Source organism: Anser cygnoides, chromosome 2 (genome assembly GCF_040182565.1).
Source record: "Anser cygnoides isolate HZ-2024a breed goose chromosome 2, Taihu_goose_T2T_genome, whole genome shotgun sequence".
NCBI lineage: Eukaryota > Metazoa > Chordata > Aves > Anseriformes > Anatidae > Anser > Anser cygnoides.
This window is the reverse complement of record NC_089874.1, coordinates 140149988-140167843: the sequence shown is the minus strand read 5'-3', so window position 1 is coordinate 140167843 and position 17856 is coordinate 140149988. Positions and strand designations below refer to the sequence as shown.

Genomic DNA, 17856 nt, shown 5'->3' with positions numbered 1-17856 from the left:
CTGTACAATTATTTTTTCCTGCTGTTTCCTCTCTTACTTTTCCTTTCTTTCTTCTCTCCTTTTCCTGTTGTCCCACGGGTTTCTTTCAGTAGCCCTGCAGTTCCTCCTTCTGTGCTCCCACTGCACCTGTGACAAATTCTGACCCCAGGATTCCCACTCCAGGCTCTTTTATTGTAGAGCAGTTGCTAATACAGCAGAAAATCTGCTCGTGTTCCCAAGAGGCCACGTTGCAAAGTCCGACGGGTGCGCTTTGGCTGGCTCTCCTGACAGAATCGACATAGCTCAGATACAAAACAGCAGAAAGCTTTTCCCCCACAAGGCAATCTGCTGTTAGTCACCCCATGATGGACTTGGCACCAAGCATGAGACAAAGGCGTTGTTGCAGGAAGAATGTGCACTATCGCATAGGTCTCCATACCACAATAAACCACCAAACGTCTGCAGTTGATGTAACATCAGGCTTGGCTCCCTATGGGCTTTTCAATGAGGTAATGGGAGTTTATTCTTTGCTTTGTGCTGAAGTGAAAAACAGAAATGGCCATGAAGGGTCACTGTGGTCAGGACTTATTTTAACATCTGCATCAACGTCGTACTTGAACTATCTTAAAAGTGATTATGCTGCTTTCCTGTGACCACTCTAGATCAGATGCTTTGTCCTTAAATCGTGGAGGATGACTGAAAATCGTGTTCCTGAACTCTTTCTGACTCTGCCAACTGTGGCTCTCGGCCAATTTAAAGACTTAACATGTATCCAGAGCTTTGGGATTTAGGGCTGAAAAACCCTCCAGAATAAAGAGTAGATTGAGTAAAAATAGGTCAGTAAATAAATATATAAGGAAACACTATAGAATAAAGAAAAATACACCCAATATACTGTAGAATAAACAAAAATACCCACAATGTACTTTTTGAAGTGCCAGTGAAGGAGGGAGTCGGTTATCGAGCAGAAGGGCATGAGCTAGAGGGAGCCATGGGACAAAACGAGCTGGGCTGAGCAAGCAGCACAGAACAAGTGAAAACCCTCTTTGCAAGGCTGCAGATCACAGACTAGGTTAATGGCATTTGTCCCCTGCTCAGTTGTTCTTGGAAATGAAGGCATCTCCTGATGTTACAACTACCATGAGAGATTAGAAGAATACTCCTACAGAAGATTATAAAATTTGCTTTACAGCAAGGGGAGAAAATGAAGGTTTGCACTTGAAATAGTGAATTCAAGACTTGGAAATATCTTTTTTTTTTTTTTTTCTCTGCGTAGACAGTTCAAGGGGATCAGATCGACCTAAATTTAAAATAGTCATAAGCTTTTGGATTTGTTTTAATGTGAACAAATAAGTTGAAAACATACTTTCAGGTGGAATTAAATATTTTATTCACTATGATTCAAAATATTTTATTTCAGTCATGGGAGTGTTTTATAAGTAAGAATAAAATGATTTGTCATTCCAAAACAAAAGTTAATTTCAAATTGAGAGGCTGAAATAACTATTCTGCAAGAGCATTTTCCATTCTTGCCCTTTCCATACAACGAAAAATTTGATAAAACCAAAATGAATTTGCAAAACATTTTAAGGTTACAAGTACCTCATATTTTTGCATGAAGAATTGTGGCCAAAGCTTCATAACTTTATTACACAGAAGCCCAAACTAATCTATGGATTTATAGCAAGGTAGCACTTAAACCTTTTCTTCCAGGAGTTAACCTTTTGTTACATAAATAGAGAGATCTTCAGTGTTGTTACCATCCCTGTGACTGACAATGTGTCAGAGAGAAAATGTGACCTCTACAACATGTTCCTCATGTATAAGGACAAGAAAATCTCACGTAATATCAGTGTCTGGAAAACGAGACCTGATGATTCAGCTACTACGGGAACTGCGTCTTAGAGCAGTGCAAATTTTATCTCTGCCTTTCATGTCAATCTTCCTTTGCTCTAACATTGTCAATCAGTCAGATCACTCTCATGCTTCATTATGTTTCCATGGTGATCCTTTCCTCCAAAGTTAAAAATAATCCTGTTCCAGTGTTGAAACTTGTAGAGAAGAAGACCATATATAATTGCCTACCTGCAGTTATCTGCCTCCTGTACCCGAAAAAGATATCCATCCACTTTGTTCTGATTTTTTTGTAGTTGAAATAGTAGAGTAGCAACAGGGCTAAGCCCATTTCCCCAGTTATTGTCAGTAAATCAATTCATGCTGCATCAGTGAGCTTCTAAACTGTACCACAGCATGCTACAGCTCCAAAATTATCCTAATAAACAAACCCAAGCCATGCTAACACTTATACATACATACTCAATATCAATATCTATGCTTTATATTTTCTTGCTTTTACTCACAGAGTTTTTCAGAGAAAACGAGAGCTGTTACCTGGTGGCTGGACTTCACTGGTGCAGGATGATATTTGTGACAATTAGGTATTTACCTGGAATAGCACGTAGACGAATGGCATGTTTTGTACCAGTGACCTTTTGGGAAATCAAGACAATGGACAATTCTGTAAAAATACACACTTAACCCCACTCCTTGGCTTTCTTGTCAACTTGCTACTGCAGCCTCTAGGTCCAAGGTGCGTAGTTCCCACTTGGATTATTCCCATCAGAGAGGCTTGTAACCATACTCATTGATCAAGGTCATCTATTTTTTTGGAAGACAAATGCCAAGTTATGAGAAGTGTAAGGAAAGGTTTAGTGTTTATCAGGATTCTTAAACAAATTTCTTAAAATGCAGAACAATTTTATACTGGTTTTTCACTACAGCTCAAATACTACTGACAAAGAGCATGGTAGATATAGCTGCCAAAATTTAGCATGGCCACCATGCCCATGCTAAACAACTGTATTGCAGAATTTCATCATCTGGCTTTATATAAGATATCTTTTTCTAACAGAACAGCAAAATGGATTCCTAACAGTAGGTCTGCTTTTGGTAAAGTTCAAATACTGTGCTGGCGTTAGACCTTACACCAAGCAGGTGTTTTTTAACTAAAGAAAGAAGTCAGGAAGAATGTAATGCAAAAAGACAGCCTGAATGGCTTAAATTTGTCCTCGTTAAAGCAAATGAACTCAGGAACTTAAAATGGGATGCACCAGGTGAGATAAATTATATTTGGAACTTTGATCTTTTCCTGGAATGAAATAGCATGAGCAACTATGAATGAAAGGAGGTGGCCCTGTGCAGCCAGTGAGGCTGTTCCTGCTGCCCTCTGAGTTAAAGGAAAAAGCAAGCACCCTCTTTCAGGCTGTAGCAGGATTGCTTTCTTGGTTGGTGCCTTCATTTAATTTTCTGGCATCACAGAAAGCAAGACCAGCAATTGTTCATTTATCCAGAGCAACACGTAGCAGGCTCTGACATGTACTCATAAAGGATTAAAAGTATTTCTGAAAGCACAACTTTCAGAATAATAACATTCTAATATTAGTAGAAATAGAATATGTAGTTCTAATAACTCACAAATTAAAAATTGCAATAAAAGCTTCCAAGTTTTTTTTACCCCCAAGTTCTCATTAGGAATTCTAGCAATGCTGAAGTTTTCTGACGGGCAACAGAAGACTATAAAAGAGAATCCATGTCCTTGTTGCTGTGCTACTCTTTCATGACCCAAGACAATAGCCTGGTGTTCACAGGATTTGCAGGTAAGAAGACATGTTATTTTGTCCACTTGACAGAGATTCACACACACAAAAAAGAAGGTGTCTATAGAGGAAACAGTAACTAACACGTTGATAGCATTCACCTCTTCACGTTGACTTGGGCTAACAGTATTTTATTTTCAAGTGATTTCATTACAGCAGAAGAGAAACACTTGTCTTTTTTCCTGATGGCATACGAGTGGAAGAGACAGAGCATGGTGTTTCTAAACAAAAAGGACAAAATGAGAAGACACAGTTGAACAAAAAAAAGGTGCAGAAATACGGCATATAGGCTCCCACACACCTTTTACACCATCAGAGGAAAGAGCTGGGCAGCATTGAGCTTGCTGTCTGTTCATGCTGATTCAAGGACTGCATTGCTCCAGGCTGCAGAAATGTATAATTGTGAGCTGCTTTCCCAAAGAATTCACAGTCCAAAAGGACAAGGCAAACAGAGAAAAATGTCAGTCTTGGATTTTATTAGTCCTCAATGGTGCAAGGGCATGACCTTGCCTGTTGTGTAGTCAAGAGACTGCTGGGTCCTGCAGTGACCACCATCAGGAGCAGAATCCCAGTCGTTTCCAAGCACTTTGGCACACAGCGCTGCTGCCTTAACAGGCTAACCGCTGCCAGCACGAGGCATGTTTCTTCTACACAGTGAGGGAAGGACTTACAGACAAAAGGGAATTTTAATCGTAGGTTGAGATGCTCACCTCCATCCTCTCCACTGAGAAGAAGGGAGAAGGGTGTATCAGTATCTCTGCAAAATCAGTTTGGCTAACTTTTCGCTTCTCAACTTCTCAGCTTGCTATCCCAACAGAACTTTTTGTAGAGCTCCTTATGTTTCTGAAACCAGCTTCCTAGATGCTTCTTCCTTTTACTTCTTGTGACCTTCAGCCTCCGTGCAATAATGCATCTTTATTGGAAGGCATACAATCAGTCACAGTTTCACCATTCTCATTCCTCATTCTTTTCCAGCATCCAAAAGGTGAATGAATCCAAAACAGAATTGAGATTTTTCTCCCAGTTGGATCTTACAGCAGTAATAAATGAGTTGCCATCTGCATTTCTAATTAAAAATCCAATTGGTATAATGTAATGAGTTTTCTGGATGCAATTAGCAACTGCTGGGGGTCTCTTTATGGAACCAGTACTACAATTATAAGGCAAATAGATTCTATCATATGCAATGAAGGGCTTTCTCAAAGCTTCTGTATCCTTAGCTGGATGAATTCGCAACAGGACTTTAGGCACGTTTTGATACTGTAATCTACTGAAATGCACAATTCAGGTTAGTTCTTGGGGTTCCTGTACAGTTCAAGGCAGAATTAAATGTCTAATAGGATCCATAGAGCCTTCAAGATCATACCTACCTTCTGGAGCTTTACATTTACTGCAGAATCTAGGACCACATGTTTATGTTTGGATCACAAGCATTGCTTCAAGAATAAGTAGTGGAGACATTTACTTTTCTTTAGAAATAGGTCTGATAATATGGTAAAACTTCTTGGAGATTTTTTTTTTAAGGAAAAAAAAAGTTTTACCTGGTTTTAATGGTCAGGAAAAATTCAAAGCCACAAATTAGTCTTTAAGATATTCATGGATCAGCTGCTCTAGATCAAACTTTCTACTTTGTTATAGCAATGACTTGGAGCTCAATGATCCTTTACAAATTAGATTTTATAAAAAGAAGAGACAGAATGACAGAGAATATATTTAACAGTCTTTTTCTCTGCCTCCTGTATCTACATGTGCATATACACACACTGCTATCTACATTCAAAGTTTTGCTTGAAAGTCTTCTGCCAGTGTTACCATGTGTCTGAAACATTACAACTTTTCAGACTCAAATAATAATGTTTATAGAAGAAAGAAACTCAAAAGGCAGTGCCAGTCTTAACCTACATAAATCATTAACAACACTGTCTTACTCACCAGATTCAGTACTGCTCAAGAAATCAAAGTCCATCACTGTCACCAAAGTCCCAGGTTGTCTGTATTTCAGGATCCTTCGGGGCAGCCCTGAGAGGTTTTAGGTTCTTCCATCCAGCTTAGGGATGTCTACTTAAACACATGGAAGCACTGCCTGCCCTCTTTCCAGGACCACCATGTCATCAGGATCCTGAAAAGCAGGAGATCTTTGAGTGCCTGTGGGATGGGCTTCCACCCAGACCCATGGGCCCCTGAGATCAGTGCTTCCTAATTCCTGCTTGATCCTTAGAGGAATGAGATACTAAGGGAAACAAGCCTTAAAGAACATATAAGACAACATAGCTTCCTCACAAGGAAAGCAAAATAACTCCTGCTTAATTATACAGTAACAGAAGAACCAGAGCCCACGCTACATGATGCATTTTAAAGCAAATTTCTGGGTAATTTTTGTCAGAAGACATAGAACATTTGATGAAAACTGCTTCTGGCTCACTAGACATGGAAACAGACAGACTTCAATTTAAAAAACAAACAAACAAACAAACAAAATTCTCTTTGAATTTAGCTTTTTCCTTAGTTTGAGTCAAGCTCTACTGACTGTCCTAAAGTCAGGCCTGACACTACAAAATCAGATCAGACCACAGACTTTACTACAGATCTTAGCACTAGCAAAGGGACCAGCCTGGAAACTGCGGCACTCTGAACAACCCCTTTCTAATATCATGCCTGCCCCTCATGATTGGTGTTTAGATGTTATTGTCATGCTAATGCTTGCCCTTTGATGAAGTTCTTGTCTTAATTTTAATTTCCTAAATTATTTTATATAATTTGTAGGACAAGGCTGCTGGTGAGACTGAATCAGACAATAGGTGAACTTAGGAAGCAATAAGAGAGAGAGCAGCAGCATGATGGGCAGTACCCTAACTATTCAGAGCAACACTGTTTAATTTGCTTCACATTTTGATAAGCATATCAAGATTTCGTAGTTTTACTTGCAACTCAGCTATCATTAATTAAGCTTATACTTGCCATTCAAGGAATTTCTCTGGAGTTCAGTAGTGAGATGAAAAGAAGGGGCAAATTCCAAGGAGCATCTCTTTGTATCTCCTTTGTGGAAACAGGACAGCAAAGAATATAGTGGTTCCATAAGATAAGAGAAAGCCTTCCTTTAGAGGATGGGGCTTGTGACCTGCCCAGCTTGTATAACCATGCCAGGAGCCCATGCCTCCGTGGACATACTGGCTGGGCCATGGGCTACTTGATGTCTGTTAACGGGAGTCACTCTTCATTTCACCAGCTCAGTTCTTGAAGAGGAGAAACTTGGTGGAGATAGGCAGTATGAATCTTCTCCAGTTAGTGCTTTTTTATTTTATTTTTGCTACTCTGTTACTAAACATATTTTCCTTGACTTTGATAGAATAAAGCTTTCAGCCCATCCTCTGTCTTTCTCTTATAATCAGCACAACCTCTGCAGTTGCTGATACATATCTAAATCCCTCGATGTGCCACAAATCATAGTGCTGGACTACTTCCCAGCCAGCACAACTTGCAGAAGTGTTTTGAGCATTGGACAGAGTGCTGCAGTGAGGGTTTTTGAAAGTGTGGATGTTTCCCATGGCAGGAATACCCACTGACGAGCACAAGGGGACATTGCAGCTACCACGTGTGAAAGCAGCCATCAGCTGGGATTGCAGGGCCCTGACTTATGCTCTGCAGAAGGTGAGTGAGAGTTATGTTCACATGTACCTTTGGCCATCTGGCGCTGGTTGTACAGCACCGAATAATAGCCCTACAAGACCAACTCACATTGACGGTTAATGGCCATGAACAGTTACAGCAAACGCGCCTGCAGGGACTCCTGCTCTGGTTTTCTTCAAGCCTCAGCAGAAAAAAAATAAAGGCAAGATAATAATCGAGAGATTATTATCCGCGGATTCTTCACAGTCATGATAGGCTGCTTTGCTTTACCAGCAAGGGGTCTAGCATGATAATATGGTAATTTTTTGTTTTTAGAAAGAAACACAGATATACATGTCAAAGTCTGTCAGAAAAAAAAAAGTGAAAAGGAAATACATTTTTTCTGACCTTTAGGGCATATACAACATTATGGATAAGTAAGCAGAGTTCACTATTAATATTTAAAAGATTACACTGGCTTACTCTAAGTTACCATTACTGAAATTCAGATGACTGGGTGCTTTTCTGCCTAATCTCTCACTCTTGATTCCACTTTGATTCAATTCACTGGGGGGAAGCTTGGGCTCTTGGTCACTAACATGAAGTCAGGTACAATGTGTCAGTTCATATTTTTTTCTTTAGCTTATTCTTCTTGAGTTAAGAACTCTGATAATGCAGAGATGACATTCAGGGAAAATCTAGAAAATGAATTCCTTTTTATCTCCAGGCTAAGCTGCACCAATGAATAGAGTATTATAATAAAACCTATTTGTATGCCTGTCATACAAAGACAAACCTTTTCCAAAGGAAATGGATTTGAGTATTTGCAAGAAATGATAAACAATCAGACAAAAAGGTACTGAATTTCACTTTGAGATGCATGGGAGAAGTAGGTTTTAGCTTCCCTTGTCAGGGGGGAGGAATTCATATGAAAGCCATGTCAGCTGAGAGTCTCACAAATGAGATCTTATCCATGTCTTTGTGGAAAGAAGTGACTTGGAAATATCTTGAAGGGAGTGGTTTAGAGTTATGAGCAAAATGTCAGCCTGCATTTTTAGCAAGAATAAATCAAAAGAGGCTTATCCACTTTTGATAAAAAGAATTAACTGGATTTCATTTGTGCAAAATTCTTGTGCAAAGCTATGTTGAAATCTCATTCTCTCTTAGATTTGTATAAATGAATTAAGGTGAACAGGTGCTTATACAGGACAGAGAACGGATAGCAAGCCTAATTTCAAAGCACTCCACTCTCTTGACTCTCCCATGAAGTCAAAGGATGTGCTTTACTCATGAAAGAGCTACCCAACCAGACCTGGGGGTTCCCCACCACCTTCAGTGACACAAAGCTATCCCGAGTGGGTGCAGCAGGCTGGGCTCTGCTGTCTCATTCTTGGCATGGATCTCCTCCCCTGTGCATTCTCCAGTGACCACGAGAAGATGTCAGACAGCACTGGCCAGCCTTAGATGCTGAAGCATCTCCTCACATTTGGAGGTGTTCTGGTTTTTTGAGAGAATTTTGCTGAAGCATAGCCTCGTCCACAAGGAGTCAATAAACTCACTGACGGTAAACAATCAAGAAACATCTGAGCCACTGTATACGGCATATCCTACCCTAAAAGTAAAGGTTGGTGAAGGCAGCCTTCCTCAGGCAGCTGGGGACTTTGGGCCTCTGGTACACAGAGGAGTTGGGTGAGTTCAGCATCTGTGTATTTGTTCAGGGCTTTTGTGGAATTCAGAGATCTAGAGATTTCAAACGATCACTGTAATTCCAGCCACAATTAATATATATTCCAAACCAATTTAATTATTGGCTAAATGTAGTGGAAGGATACTGTCTTATTTAAGACTGAAAGGGAGTAGTTAAAACATCTATTGCCTCTAAAATGTCATAGTGGGTTAATACATAATGGCAATAATTATACTAAATGAAGAATGTTCGAGTGCTTACCAAGCTTAATTAAACTTTGCAGCACTCCTAAGACAGAAATATTGTTATGGTAATTTTAACAGGTAGGTAAATTGCTCATCCTGGCACACGAAGGCTGGGTAATTTACTCAAGGTCACACAGCAAGCCTGCAGTATATCCAACGTGGAGCCTATCACCTTGACTCCTAGGCTGACTTCCTTCTGCAGTCTTCAAAAATAATTCCTTCTCTCCTAATGGCTTAGCTTTGCCTGAAACAGGAACTGGCTTTTGTTCACAAACTTGATTGTTGATAAATTCCTCTATCCCCAAAGACTCGTATCTCCAACCTTTCCCCAGTAATTCATGCCAATGTGACAATTTTCTAGAAAATGAAGGATGTGAGGGCAAGGAAGAGGACAACACAAAGAAAGAGATGGAGGTAAAAGCTAATACAAGAGAATGGAATGAAAGGAACTAGAGGCAGAAGAAAATCAGGGCATACAAGTGAAAGACAAAGGAGTCAAGGGGGAACAAAGGGTCAAAAGAAAAGTGAAAGAAATAGGCGATAATAATGAAATGGGAAAGGAGCCCATCAGGAATTAGCAGACCAGAAATTGTGAGTAAAATAAAAATGCTGTAAGAACTGAGATTCATAACATGTAGTGGAAACATATTAAAAGTCAAAATCTACTATCTTCACTATAGCATTCTGTTTACATGCCAGGAAATTTCTTACATCCTCAGTCTATTGAGTGGTACCATACACAGAGATGGAAAAAACCCGCTGCCTCTGAGTAGAGATAAAAAACATAGCAAAGCTCCTGCAGAGTAACCCTAAAATGGTAACATGAGCAGACTGTGAAAGGAGTCCCTACCGAGATCTTTTGATTAACCTTGCTATGATGTGAGTGGGGAGCCTGTATTAAACCGGCCATTTCTTCTATTTCTTTTTCTCTCATTTTAGGTTAGAATAATGCAAATAACTGGTAGAAATACATACATAGTTTCTTTATTTCTTTTTCTTCCTTTCTTGTCTTCCATCCTTCCTCTTTTTTTTTTTCCAAACTGTCAACCTTGCTTCTTTAGTTTGACATATAAATTATTTTTTCCCATTGAAAGCAAGAATAGTTCAAGATACAATCGAAAAGGAGTAGATTGGAAATTCGAAGATTAAAACATGCATCTTAGCTGACAGATGTGGCCTTCCAAACACAATTAGCAAATCAATGTTTTGAACGTATAGGAGGAGCAGGAGCAATCCAATAGCTCTTGATCCTAAAGTATTTCTCCTAGCACGTACAATGTGTGGCCAAAAAGAGCCAGGGTGGGATGCTCTGCTCTTCCCTGTGATGATGGTCATTCTCATACATTCTTATAGCTATAATACGGAAGAGAATGTAAAGCTCTGCTTAAGTTAATGTTTTTAATGTATGAGATCTTATACCCACCTCTGTGATTCCTTCCATGCAGATTACTCCTTCTCAGAGAAGGTGAGAAGCATCTTCCCCTCTCTCTAGCCAATTCTTTAAAGCAGCTTTGGTTCTGCCAGGATTTCTATCAGAAATAACTGACTACCAGCAAAAGAGAAGATCATTTCTATTCTCTCATCAGTAGCATTTTCTGCTGCTTTGCTGGTCTTCTTGCACAGACTCTCCAGTATGGTTTTTGTGTTGAGGTGATATGCATGGACAAATACAGTGGTGATACAGTTAGGATTGTTTTGCCTGTTCCAGACAGACAAGCTCCCCATAAGTTGTCATAGACAGAATTTACTGAAGTTCCCCTATCATGAAATACCATGCCTGCTGATCAGTTTTGACAACCTATGGCCAGATAGAATGGTTCCTTCTATCTAAAGATCAGATGACTACCTGTTGTCTGTGTGACTACTCTTATTTTCAAGTTTAATACTCATACTAGGTGTGGCTAAAATACAGCAGCTAGAGCACGTGCATGAGTGACAGGAAATGGAAGAAATGCAGCCAGAGTGAATTCACTTATCTGAGTGAATATTTACACAGGAGGCTTTGTGTTCAGCTCACTGAAGCACAACGAGCTCTTGCGATTCAGTTCATCAACCAACTATTAATGGCTTGAGGTTAAGAGTAGATTTCTTTACTTACCACCCTGACTGCATGTCCCAGCCACTGAATAATGTATAGATACAGTCACATGGCACAGGGGTTTACTTAAAATTACTCCAAAGAAATTAAATAATCTACTATTCACTGACCCATTTTTGATTTGCTTCAGATCTCACCTGGGAACGTGCAATTTCTGGAGTGGTAGCTTTGTTTTGTGAATTGTTTGTTCTGGCACAGTCAGGTAATCAGAAATGTCATTGCCGGTGGCTATTCATCACATTTTCTAACTTTTGATTAAATATCTGTCATTATTTTTACTCAATATTGGTTATTATTTCCATGACTTTGAAATGAGAATTGCAAATGCTTTGATAAAGAAATTGGAAGTGTGGAAATCTGGGAAGGATTTCTTGCAGAGTCCTGTTTGTAGCTTTCTCATGTTGCGGTTAGTGAATCTCGACAGTTATCATCTTTTCAGCAGCAAAGTCAATGATCGGTGTAGGAAATAAAGTAGATAATTTAAGCCCAACTCTTGTCAGGCTGTTCTTCTAGTGGTCAGAATGAAAATAAACTGCAGTGAATTACTGCAGCTCCCAATACTCAGGATCAGAAAATCCACCCCTCCAGTATCTCCCTTGAAGGTCCACACACCTAAATGTAGAAGGCAAACTTAGCATCTTCACGGACCAGACAGTACAGCAGAGCAGCAACAACTTGGACATGTGCTGCAGCCCTCAAAACTTGACCGATTTGATCAACCCCTCTGCTTCCAGTGTTCAGACAAGAATATCCTTCCAGATTTCCTGCCACAGCTCCTCTTCAGGCTTTACAGTTCTCTGCCACTCACAAAGGGGATCTAGGGGTAAGTGTTACACCTGAGCCTGTGGGCAAACATCCTGGCCTATAAAATTAAGCAGATTTAACAGCTGTGGAAATTCTGTACACTTCAGAGTCAAATGCTCTCTGTTCTCATGGAGAAAGCTGGAATCCATCATGTGTCACCTGAACAAAATCTAGTCTTTGCAGTAAGGCTCATATGCTACTTCCCTGAAGGTACTGTAAAGCCAGGTAAAAATCTCTCATGCCAAAATCTGCAAACCTGCTACAAGTTCCCTTTTCCCCATCATGATGCATCATCATCACAAAGAGACACAGCAAAATTACTAGTGGAGCACTGGGGAAAAGCAAATTTGGGAGAAAGAAGAGAGGGGGGTTTATTGTCTTTCAGAATTGTTAAAGTAATACTTTGATTCAAACTCAGATATCCACGGTGGACAGGTAATTCTGCTAGAATGAAAAAACAAACAAACAAACAAAAAAAACCCCCACCACCTTGATTCCAAATCAGGAAAAAAATTCATGAGAAACTTCTAAGTTAGCACTAGTGTTTCAAACGCTCATTGTTCTGAAAACATTTGATCCATTTTTCATTAAGGAAATAAAGAATGTACCTTCATCCTAAAGATTCCTGGCCTGTGTCCCCATTTCCAAGCATCTTCTGCTGTTTCCCAGGAGTTTGGGTTGGTTGAGGGAGTCCCACCAAATCCAGGTCAGTCACTGGCAGCCTGAGTTTGTTCTCCCAGAGCTTTTTGGACTGCTGATTCCTTGTTCCAGAGATGGCTAGACACGACACAGGAGGTGCATTAATTTATGTGGCCCCCTGATTTCTTGAGGTACATCTTTGTGTCCCTGCGAGAGCTATGGTTTGCAGAGATTTGGCCATTTCCATTTCATACCTTACAGCCTAGGAAATACATCTCTATTTTTTGAGTAAGTCAGCAATGGTGCGATATCCTGCAGGTCCTGGATGACCTAAGGCTTTCAGACAGTCGACAGAAGTGGGGTGACACAGAGACCAGTGGCTGTTGGATGCACAGAGATCTCTGGTGTCGGGACACCCAGAGGAAGCGCAGGGATGTGTGCCAAGGCTACAGATAAGGAAAGACCCCACACAGCAGCAGCCTATACCTGCTGGTTTTCTGGCAGACTTCACTGGAAATTAGACATCTTCACAGATAAAGTAACATTTTTCTGACCTTACAAAAGAGCCTAATTTTCTCTGATGCGATTTTACTAAGCCTTATTATTACATTATCTTCAGTCCCACGATCAGACAGAGATTAAATCACTTTATACAATTTTATGAAGCACAGAACAAACAAACACAACAGAACTTGATTCAAAGTACTTCCTCTGAAAGCCATATTAGATTAAAAAAAAAAAAAAGTCTGTAAAAATAAAAGCTTGGATCTGGTTTCAGCATATGTCTATAAATCCAAAATAAGTACACCAAATGCAATGGAGTTATTTAGATTTTTTACTACTAACAATCAGTGTTATACAGGATTTCTACTCTCTCACCAGATCCTTCCCAAATCAAAAGCAACATTTTAAGACAGCTACTTTAATGTTCTGGGGGCAAAAGTTTTTGTATAAATCCACATTCACTCAAATGTTTACAACATTTCTTCTTTTTACAAGCATTCTGGTAAACACAAGTGTTTGTGGAATGCAGCTGAGTAGCGTAACGAATAGCCATAAAACCAGTCTTCAGTTTTTATTCAAAGGGATAGTCTTCTTATATTCTTGTTAAAATATTCCTGAACATTGGTTGCTGTATGTAAGCGCTCTTGGAGAAAATCTTAGAAATAGTTTGAATTTGTACCTTTTCCTAGAATTAAAAAAAAAAAAATAAATGTTTTTCAAATGGTTATATGAGACATCAAAGATGTCGACATTTCACACACTCATTGGCGAAATGCCACCAGTGGTGCCGGGTACTTTTCCAGTTTAAATCAGATCAGCTTAAGTCCAGCTGCAATGGGCATACCTCCTCTCATATAAGTGAAACAGAAAACCATGTCCTACACCACGGGACTGGTTTAAAGTCCAAAACTCCCTTTTGCAGCACTGTAATGAGTGACTCCCATAGGAAAGGGGAGCAGGCACGTCACTGGATAACACACACAAGGGTTTAGGCACAGGACCTGGCGCTAACTGTGGTCTGCAACATTGAAGGTGCTGCATTGAATGCTCTAAGTCAGCAAAGACAACCATAGTAGCACTCACATTTTCAGTGTCTCCTCTCCAGGATAATCTTTGAATGGGTAAGATCTGGTGTAGCCATCTCTAACTGAATTACTCCTCACCTGACCTTTTCCTGCACTCACAGATACGTGGCCTGTATCCCAGCCTCTGGTCTGTGCCCAGCTGGTGTCATTCAAGTTTTGGTGTGAGGCTCCTAGGAGCTACACAGAGCACCAAAGCAGCACCAAAGATGCTGTGACGACCAACACAAACATTTGGTGGTAAACAGCCATTTCTGAACCCCCCAGGGAGCTGCATCTCTTGCTTACTGCAGTTTGCACAGCCTTTCCGCTGGGATCACTGAGCTCCCAGACAGAGCTATTTTGTCAAAGAAATAATTTTAAATGAAAAACAAATAGGCACACACAAATGCAAGGTTGACTTCTAAGAATGAGTGTTCACACCAGAAACCAGACTCTGTGGGACTTAACTTTCATCCATCCAGAAAATAGAAATCACTTTTGTATAAAATTAAAATGCACGAAACCAACTTGACTCTTAAATACTGAGCATTCACAATAAGCTGCTTGTCCATAGCCTGATGTATTTACTAAAAGCACATTCAAGAAAAACAGGAGCTACTCAGAGGCAATTTACAAACAGGAAAACAGAGGAAATTGGCTGGGTAATTTATTCTCCAGGAAGTATTTGCATGGTTGTGTAAGCAAGGCACCCAGCAGAAAGGCACTGTCACGTCGTACCTGCTCGTGGCTTAAATAGCAGTGCCCCCAGCACATTCATCGTGCTAGTGCCAGGTGCCCGCTAATGCAACATAAAAATTGCAGCTTTAAGTGCCAAGTGGAGGCTTAATTTTAGGATTTGTTTTTCCTCGTGGAAGAAGACTGAAAACCCATTAAAGCCCATGCAATTACTGTTTTGCATCCTGGTGACTGCACCTTCATACATACACACAAATACATATGTCAAACCCAGTCACTTACAGAAGTGGGTGGCATATTGGGACACTAAGATCAGATTCAAAGTTTTCACCCCTTTGTAAGTGTCCAAAACTTGTCCCTCTTATATTCCCATGTCTCCCTGTCTGCCACTGATGGCACCTGCTTTAGCCAGTGTTGTTTTATTCTCTACTCAAATCTCTTGCCAAGCTCATCTTATTAACACCGTCATTCTTCTTACCACTGGCTGTTCAAATGGGAATTAGCCAGAAGGAAAACTCTCTTTCCCATCCAGCAGCAACTAGCACTGAACTGTGCCTACAACACTTTACCTGAAGATGTGAAGTAGGAGGTAAATCAGAACTGAAGAGCTGTAGGGCAAAACTAGATCATCGTCTGGATTTCCCCCCAGCTTTCAGGCGTGCTCTTTTTCTGCATCTTTGTCACTGGTAATAGGGCCAGAGATTGACTGCAGCTGTGATCTGGGTGAGCCCATCCCTGTTTAAGGCCAGGTCTGTGGGTTTCTCTCTCTCCAGGACAAACATGGGAACAAAGGAGTTGAACCACGATAATTTCTAGTGAACAGAAATCCCAGCCAGGCCTGCCCCTTTGACTTTCTGCTTTTAATAGCAACATATCCACCAGTAATCAATAATGTTGCACTGGCAGCCTGAGGAGTGAGACTTGCTCCAGCTCAAGGATGAGGGAGGGAGCAGACATCCACGCACCCGGTGAGATGCCTTCTGCTCCAGCTACTGAGCAGCACTTGTTACACATTAGCCTTAAAACATGACTTGGAAGTAATTGGTCAGCACTGCAGAAGAAGGGCCATGTAGCCCACTGTTAATGATTAGCTTTGTTGTGCATGAATTAGTTGACTTCCTGCAATTACTCCTGCTCTTCCCCACCAGGCGACTGCAACGTTCTGCTTTCCAAAGGCAGCCGGCGGGCAGTTTGCTGACCCTGAATGTTTGTTAGCTCCAAGGTGCTCATTTCATTTTCTGCACCAGTCGCTAGGCTGAAGCATCCAAATTCCAGCAGACAGAGGATAGTTTACGGTTCGCTGTCTGCACCAGATGCTTAGCAGGAGGGATGAGGCAAAGTGAGGCTGTGGGAGAGCAGAATGTGTTAGCCCCGCCAAGCTGACAGTCACCCATAAAGGATCCTGTGTGGTTGTGGTCAGGAAAGTGACCTCATCAAAAATAAATGTTGTTTTACGTTTATTCCTCTTCCATACTCCCCAGATCTCCAGTACTCCATCGGACAAGGCAGAGCACTTTGCTAAACGCTGATTCACCCCTGCACCTGGAAAATCAAGCAGAGTGCTCCTTGCATTGCACTGCATTGAAATGAGGGACACGTGGAACTGGAGCTCTCCTGGTGATCCTGTTGATACAGGAGGCAGCACCGAACACAGCATGCTTTGCTGCAGCACGCTGCTTCTGCCAGCTTGACTTTTACCTGTGCTTTTTATTTCCCTTTAACCAGAGTGCTGTGACTCAGAGGGCAGGCAGGAAAACGTGACAGTGACTAGGCACCATTTCCATATTTTGCACTCAGACTTCTCTGGCACTGCAAAACAATGGACATGAGCAATCTGAAATAAACGTTTAGATGCAGCAAGGCCCATGGCTGCCAGCTCTTTCACGGTCAGCAGTGCCAATTCTCACCTCAGAGCCACCAGGCGAAGGACAGAAAATACACAAGGAGCACTGAAGGTCTCGCTACTGCCACAGAAAATCACAGAAAATCAGTCAGGAGAATGTTCCCAAAGAGCCTGGAAAAAGGATGCCGAGCTAGGGAAAGATGCCTGCAGGAATACTGGGAATCTGCTGAAGGGAGGCTACTAGGGGGTGACGTGTCCGTGGAAGAAAACCAGGAGGATGAATAACCGTGCGGGAGGAGCAATGGCAGACAGCTGTGCTTCTCTCTGGGGTGGAGATCTGGGTGGGTCCCAAGGGGCAGGGGTCATTCATGTGTTAGTTTCTTCAAGGGAGGAAATTTCTGTGATATTTTCCTACAATGTATTATCTTCTATTTGAAATTTCACGCCAAACATGGGGTTCCAGATCCTCTTGATTATCTACCTCATCTGAGTCAGCAGGTCCTTGATAACATAGCCTCCTGTCTCCACTTCTGGAGTAAGGTGAAGGTGAAGCAGTCCTCATGCTGGAGAACACAGTCATCAGAGATGTACCAGGCAAGGGACACTGGAAACAGAGCCTCTTATGGCATTTGCACTCCTCACGAGCTGTGGCAGCTGTCTGCTGGAGCAGGAGCCTCCAAAGAGTATAAATTTGCAGTGAAGTTGGTTGCGTTGATAGGGCTTGCTCGATCCTCCTCATTGCTGTTGTGCGTCCTTTTCTGCAATGTCAGTACTCAAGTGAGCCAGGATAAAGCCCATCTGAAACACATCTTGCCTCCTCCAGGCTCTGCAGGCTACCTCCAGAAAGGCCTCTGCAGGCTCCTGCCTACCTCTGACATCCCAGACACCTGGAAGAGGCCGATCCCGATGCACCAGTTTTCCATAATTTACTGGCCTTCACTAGCTGATGTCTGTGAATGCATGGATGTCTTCACAAGCTAATGAATACAATTAAATGAGATGGTAAAGCTGGACGTTTAATGGCTCTGTCTGACA

General features: G+C 41.3%; 1 long non-coding RNA gene across 1 annotated transcript; it reads right to left on the bottom strand.

Moving 5' to 3' along the window:
- Nucleotides 1–2849: 2849 nt before the first annotated feature.
- On the bottom strand, nucleotides 2850–17312 carry LOC106035248 (uncharacterized). Its single transcript, XR_010828729.1, has 3 exons — nucleotides 15548–17312; nucleotides 12684–12852; nucleotides 2850–5754 (listed from the first exon to the last, which is right to left on the bottom strand). It is a non-coding gene; the product is annotated as an uncharacterized lncRNA (long non-coding RNA).
- Nucleotides 17313–17856: the final 544 nt, after the last annotated feature.